Consider the following 8,600-nt stretch of genomic DNA (forward strand, 5'->3'; position numbering starts at 1 on the left):
TTATATCTGTAACATATTTAAATATTGAAATGAGTGGAAATAATGAGATTTCCTAAAATATACTAAGTTAAATTTTATATATCATACAATATCCTAAATCATATCCAATTAAAATTTTTAATTTAAAAAATATAAATAATATTTGGTTAATTACAAACACAGATAATATTAACATGTTATATATATATATATATATATATATTTAAGAACACAAAACACAAATAAGACATTAATAACCACAACACAAATTAATATATTTGGAATAAATTTTTATAGGTTTGCATTAATAATAGGACAAATAATGGACAAAGAAAAATATTATACTCTACTGAAACAAATTCACAATACCAATATAATTTCAATTGCCAACAATATATATCAGCAAATAATTTAATGAAATTTCTTAAGCAAATCAAGTCACGATGGCAAGATATTAGGGAAAATCAAGTTGGATCATAAATCCAAAATTTCATAAAACTCCAAAACAAAACCTTGTTATTATTCTATTAATCACCTTTAATTTGCATGATAACGGTGTTTGGTCCAACTAATTCATGCAGCTAGTAGTTGATTCACACCCAACAATTAGCTTGTAGGTGTTTAGTAAATTTTTTAATTAGCAACCTATAGTTGATAGAAGTCCAAAATAGCTAGTGATTCGATCAGATAAGTGTTGGAGCCTTTTCATTTCAGTTGTTAGTTGATTTTAATAGGGATATTATACTAAATATCAGTTTTTAAAACTTATTTTTAACAAATGTCAGTTTGACTTTAAAATTTAACAGTACAAAAAAAAAAAAACACTAATTTGCCATCGTCTAATCGGTCACTAAATATAAGAAATCAGTCACTAAACCGGCTAGTGGATGCAAAAGTCCTCGTCACAAATTCTTTTGCCACCGAATGACAAAGTGGTCACAATTTGGCGATCGATATATCGGTCACAAAATATAACAAATCGATCGCTAATCTACGTAGTATTTTCCAATTGAAAACTTGTCACAAAGCAGTTGCAAAACTTGTCAGTTGCAATTAGCGAAAGGTCGTCACTAATCGATCGCAAAATCTAAAAGTGATTGGTTGGTGATTAGTCACAAATTTGAATTTAACGGTTATTGTTTGGTCATTGTTCAGTTGCAAGTCAGTCACAAAATATGATTATAAGAAAAAAAATAATTTATAAATATTAAAAACTATAAATTTTTCCACCTGATTAGAAAGCAACACTCACACACACACACACGCACACACACACATATATATATCACAAGCATCATCATCATCATTACTAAAGAATAATAATCCAAAAAGGAACTGTAAATGTAATATATTATACAGAATATAAAAAAAAAATCACAGATAGCTAAAATGGTCCGAAATCAAATCTATGATGTCTGTCCTCTGGATGATCCATTGTAGTGTCCACTGGATGTGCTACAGTGTAGTCTCTGTAGGAGTGATGAAGGTATCGTCTGCAGTATCTGGATGAAAGGGAGAAGATGGTAGCTGATACAGAGTAGAAACAAGTGGATTTGTAACAGGCGGAGAATCGAAGGAAGAAGTACCAACATTGTGCGGATCGGACATCTGCATCACATGCTCTCTAAGCTCTGCAAGTTGTCTCTCTTGCACATCAACACCAGCTCATAATGCACTAATCTCCTCGGCAGTACTAGGGTCAGGTTGTGGTCTTGAGGAAGCTCCAGCAGCATTAGACGGCGAGCTGTCGTAAAACTGTGATGCTTGAGACCCGATGCCATATACTTTTCTCTTCTTTTTGTCTCCTACGGCTGCAAAATATAGTTCTAACTCATCAACATTCAGCTTAGCTTCAGATCCAACCTGAGAAAAAACAACACGCTCGCGAGCTGTACTGTAGTTCTCCAAAAAACAACAAATTAATTAATCAACGCAATAATAAGATTTATTGACCTTGAACGCATAAGAGAAAAACAAATAGAAAAATACTTCATATGTAATTACATTGACGCCCACCGCACGTCTGTCAATAAACGTATGTCCATCGTGGTCCTTTATGTGAGTGTAAGCGAATACCTCCATCGGTGTGGGCTTACGGCTATATTTTTCAACCTGTATCGTATTTTTATGCATAATATATTAATATGGTGTCATTTCATTAAACATCAATTATGTAATTGTAAGTAATTAACTCACTGATAATTGGGATGTCTTTATCGCAGAAATTGATCCGATTGTGTGTCTAGAAAGTCCTACTTTGTCACCGCCAATCTCACTGCACCTATTTCATGTAAATATTTTACACTTTCTCTTGAACGTACGACCTCCCAAACCTTCTGCCAACTCTCTTATATCTCCTGAGACATGCAATGCTGCTTCTTATCGCTTTTTCGCATCCTATAAGTGAAGTCAGCGTATCGTAAAATGCACAACTTCTTCCATGCCACTTTCAATATATCCGTAATAGTCTCTTCCCATACAAAATGCTTCTATAAAAATGAAAAACAATATTTCCACAAATAGTCAGTGAAGGTCCATTGATACAGATTATAAATTAAATTGAATGAAGATATAACTTGAACCAAATCGTACCTGAAACTTTTCCGAGTAAAAGTCTCTCACCTCTTGTGGTTTGGCATCTCATGTGTATCCATCTTTATCTAGAAGTAGCTTGATTATCATCATAATTAGCCTTGATGCTCGAGAGGATGGATATATGCTATGAAAAAAATCAAAGTGAAATATAAGTAGACGAATACTTCAAAATCTAAACAAAACCAAATTAAAAGGAAAAAGTAAACAAGTACTTATTATCCCACTGCCAAACTGAGCTTGTTACGTGGCTCTGAGGAAGCTGCAAAAGGATTAAGTGACAAATGTTATTAATAGAGGGAAATAATATATAACTAAAATGACAGTTACTGGTGTGCTAATTAACAGTTATGATTACCTGGTGCAATACGGGACTGTGCAGCTTGTGAAGACTCCACTAGTCCAACAAATGGGGTAGAAGAGGAAGGAATAAAAGGAAGTGGTGGCGGCATGGGGGGCTGAACAAAAGATGAAGGCCCAGGTGTGCTAGAAGAAGGAAGAGGAGGTAGAGGAGGGATAGTTCCTCCTCGTCCACGTGTGCTACATCCTCGGCCACAATATCCATGCAGACCGCTACTGTACACATCTGAATCAACCCTCCTACCTTTAGCCATTTGTACTACAAATAACAGAACCTACATATGTATGTATACAATTTATACGAATGGTAGAACATGTGAAAAATATGTATAAAGAAAGTTAAGAATATTCATTAATACATCTATTAATTTATTATCCATAATACATAATGCGTTAAGTATTTTTATCTTTTTCATCATCATCCTCTTCTTCTTCTTCTTCATCATCTTCATCATCTTCTTCTTCTAATTCTTCTTCTTCTTCTTCTTCTTCTTCGTTTTCTAAGGTACCCAAGATGATATCATCTTCTTCCTCTTCATCATCTGACGAACCTATTTCAACATAAGTTCCACTTTCATCATCCAGTATATTCGTAAATCTTCAACCTCTTACATCAGTTGCGTATCAACCTCAACTTCTTAAAATAGCTCAGAGATTGCGAGTAAAGCAGATTGTTTGGTTTCAACTTCATGAACTACTACTCTAGGCTTAATTTTGCATACTACCATCCAATCCATTCGATCTCGTTTCAATGATGAATATGGAACATAGTACACCGGCACAGCTTGCATCGCCAACACAAAAGGTTTGTACTTCGTATATCTTCCTCTATGATTAATATTAACAAGATTATACTTAGGACGAACCTTCATACCAAGATTATAACTTGCATTATATGGTTGTCTGTATTCATTGATTTTCCCTCGTTAAATGTAAATGCAATTTAATTTATATATATGATTTTCTATTAATTTTTATATTACTAAAATCTAAGATCTTTCATAAAATAAAAAAAAAAACATTTTATAAAATAAAAAAAAATTTCTCAAAATGATTTAAATCCCTGACTTTTCGGTTTGATGACACTTTCGTAACAATACATTTTACATTTTAAACCAATTTGCTTAAAATGGTATGAAAATGCTCTTTTTGCCTAAAAACACGTGGTATTATTTTTCATGTTCCTATTCGAACTTATATGAATCTTTCTTCTACAACAAAGGGGATGAGAGATTTTAATTTTGAATATTATTATAATACTAGGTTTAATCAGACTAGCCATAATAATAATATACTAGGTTTAAGACAATACTACCCCTGATCTCTTTCAACAGTAGATTATTAGTAATAGTAAAACTAATTTTGTAGTGTTCAGTCTTTTGCATTTTGTCGTTTGGGATTTTGGAGTTGTTTGCTTGGTTTTTCCATGAAGGGTGAACCAACTTAACTCGTTAACTTACCTCGCAGCAGTGAATAAAATCATGACCCAACGACTTGTAGTTTAAATAAAATACCTAATTAATAAACTAAATCTAACTTTTAAGAAACGAAGACTTATCTATGCTTGTAGTATACAAATTCAATAATGACAAATAGACCAAATGAGGATCGAGAAAAAGAAAAAGACTATATATATATATATATATATATATATATATATATATATATATAGTAGTGGGAATAGGTATACAACATTAATATTGTCAAAAATGCCTTTACTAAGTTTGACAAAAATATTATTAACTATTTTAATTTAATTTGTTGAAAAACCAAAGGTAATTTTGATTGACATATTAATTTTCTATTTAAATCTAAATTATATTGGATAAAATAAGAAATTATATTAAATAGTATATAATATATATAAAATATATGGTAATACTATTTAGTTACACATTTCTTATAACCAAATATAAAATTTAAACCTATTCAAAATCAATATAAAATTTAATATATAATCATTGACTTTCATAAAATCCAATCTGTAGATGTGTAATTTTCTATTTGAGTCAAACTTTACTAATAAAAATTATGTCTAAAATGGCTAAGAGCACTTTTTTTGTACCTAATAAGCTAATGACATCCTAACCTAATAGACAAAACAAAGATTCTTTACATTCGGATTTGAATCTCACCCTCACCCCTCTTTAATTAGCAACCTCATTAAAAATACAAAATTTCTTATAGAAATAATTGAGAACTGCTACAACCAAATATAAAAATCAACATATTGATTAAGGAGTATTAAATTTCTTACAAGGTAATACATAAACATGCAATCAATTATAGAAAAATCAACATGAAAACTCTTAAGAAAAAATAGTTATATCTATTAATTGTCCATATATTTACTATAAGCAACATATTATGTCTATATGTAACAACCTATCCATTAAACAGTGATACTCTTCTTTGTGAAAAATGCAAAGTAGCAAAAATCTAAGACTATTTATTTCCTCGTGATAAATAACTTATATGTATATTTATAATATATATAAAAGTGGAAATGGGTGGAGGAACATTATGATTGTCAAAAGTGCCCCTACTATGTTTATGAAATGATAAAAATATTATTTTGGATTTTAATTTGATTGATTGTTAAAGATAAAGATAATTTAATTTTAATTGGCATATTAATTTTCTATTTTAATCTAAAGTCTATTGGATAATTTAAGAAATTATATTATATAAATATGATAATATTATTCGGTTTTATCTTTTTTATACCCCAGTATAAAGTTAAAAAAATTCAAAATTCATATAAATTTAATATATACTCGCTGAGTTTCACAAAATTCAGCTTGTAATTGTGTAATTTTCTATTTGCCAAATTTTTACTAAAAGAATTATGTCTAAAGGCCAAGGGCACTTTTTTGTACCCAATAAGCTAATGAAGTCCCTAACATAATAGCCGAAACAAAGATTATTTACATTCGGATTTGCATCTCATCCTCGCCCCTCTTTAATTTGTAATCTCATTCTCACATAAGTAATTGAGAAATGTTGCAACCAAATATAAAAAATCAACAAATTAATTCAGAAGTATTAAATTTCTTACAAGGTAATAGATAAATGTTACGATCAAATATAGAAAAATCATCCTGTACTTGATAACTCTAAATGAAAAAATGAGTTATATTTGTTAATTGTCCATGTATTTACCATAAACAACATGTTATGTCTTTATGTAGCAACATATCCATCGAACAGTGACTCTCTTTTTTTCGGTAAGTGCAAAGTAATAGCAAATTTAAGATTCTAATTATTTCCTGACAATAAATAACTTATATATATCTATAATATCTATAATATATATAAAAGTGGAAATGGATGGAGAAACATTAAGATTGCCAAAAATATCCATACTAAGTTTATGAATTGACAAAGATATCATTACGTATTTTAATTTGATTGGTTGAAAAGATAAATGCAATTTAATTTTGATTGGCATATTAATTTTCTATTTAAATCTAAATTCTACTGGATAAAATAAGAAATTATATTATACTATATAAGGTATATATAAAATATGGTAATAATATTCAGTTCCACCTTTCTTATAACTCAATATAAAGTTTAAAAAAAATTCAAAATCCATATAAAATTTGATGTATGATCATTGAATTTTCATAAATTTAGCCTTGAGATGTGTAATTTTCAATTTGTGTCAAATTTTACTAATACAAATTCTATTTAAAATGGCCAAGTGCACCTTTTTTGTACCCCTATAAGTCAATGAAGTCCTAATCTAATAGCCAAAATAAAGATCATTTCCGTCCCGATTTGAAACTCATTCTCACCCCTCTTTAATTTGTAACCTCATTAAAAATACTAGATTTCTCACAAAAGTAATTGAGAAATGTTGCAGCCAAAAATAGAAAATCAACATTTTGCTTAAGGAGTATTAAATTTCTTACAAGGTAATAAATAAACGTCACAATCAAATATAGAAAAATCAAAACGTGCTTGACAAATCTAAAGGAAAAAAATCAGCAATATCAATTAATTGTCCATAGATTTACCATAAGCAACATGTTATGCCTTTATGTAACAAATTATAGATCAAATAGCAACACTTTTTTTTTTCCCGCAAAGTGCAAAGCAATAGCAAATCTAAGACTCCCTTTATTTCGTGACAATAAATAATTTTTATATATCAATAATAACTATAATATATATAAAAGTGAGAATGGGAGGGGAACATTAGGATTCTCAAAAATGTCCCTACTAAGTTTATGTATTAACAAAAATATCATTTAAAGATTTTAATTTGATTGGTTAAAAAAACCGGAAATTTAATTTTGATTGATATATTAATTTTATATTTAAATCTAAAATTTATTGGATAAAATAAGAAATTATATTATATACTATATAAAGTATATAGAAAATAAGATAATACTATTCGTTTCTACATTTCTTATGACGCAATATAAAGTTAAAAAAAAATTTTAAAATCCATATAAAATTTAATATATAATTATTGAATTTCATAAAATTCAGGCTTTAGACGTATAATTTTCTATTTGTATCAAAATTTACTAATAAAAATTATGTCTAAAATGCTAAAGGACACTTTTTTGTACGCTAACAAGCCAATAAAGTCCTAGACTAACAGCCAAAATAAAGATCCTTTACATCCAGATTTGGACCTCACCCTTACCCCTCTTTAATTTGTTGCCTCATTAAAGAATACAAAATTTCTAGCAAAAGTAATTGTGATTTGTTGCTACGAAATATAAAAAATTAACATATTGATTAAGGAGTATTAAATTTCTTACAAGATAACAAATAAACATTGGAATCAAATAAAAAAGAATTAATTTGTATTTGACAACTCTAAATGAAAAAAACTCAGCTATAACAATTAATTGTCTATATATTTACTATAAACAATATGTTATGTCTTTATGTAGAAAACTATCCATTAAATAGTGACACTCTTCCGCCCACAAAGTGCAAAGTAATAAGAAATCTAACATTCCCTGTATTTGTCGATGATAAATAACTTTCATAGATATATAAGTGGGAATTGGTAGGTATATATTGAGATTATCGAAAACCACTCCATTTATATATATTATAAATATTATTATAATTTTGTCATGAAATTTGATTGTTAAATTATAATAATATTTTTTACTATAAATATGTCTAAAATCCGTATAAAATTTAATATATAATCATTAATTTTCATCAAACTTAATATGTACTTGACAATTTAATTTAATATAGAAAATCAACCTATTCATCGATGAGTATTAAATTTCTTATAATGTAATAGATAAATGTTCCAATCAAATATAAAAAAAATCAATTTGACTTGACAATTCTAAAGGAAAGAATCAGCTATATCAATTAATTATCCATATATGGGAAAATAATTTTTTAGTCCTTCAAATTTACCATAATTGTCTAAGTAGTCCCTCACATTTTATATAATATTTAAGTCATCCCTCACATTTGTCTCCGTCTGATTAAAAGGTCCCTCCATCCAGTTTAAATTGTTTTAGCCATTAAAATGAGGTAAAAAGACAAAAACACCCTTATGCTGATGTGGACAACTTCTTAATAAAGTTAGTCTCCTCCCCACATGAAGACTTCTCTCTCACAGACGCTCTCAATTTCTAGAAACTACAATGTACCATTCATCTCAGATTCTTTGTGTT

Source organism: Jatropha curcas, chromosome 7 (assembly GCF_041381405.1).
Source record: "Jatropha curcas cultivar XTBG-Jc1 chromosome 7, XTBG_Jcur_1.0, whole genome shotgun sequence".
Lineage (NCBI taxonomy): Eukaryota > Viridiplantae > Streptophyta > Magnoliopsida > Malpighiales > Euphorbiaceae > Jatropha > Jatropha curcas.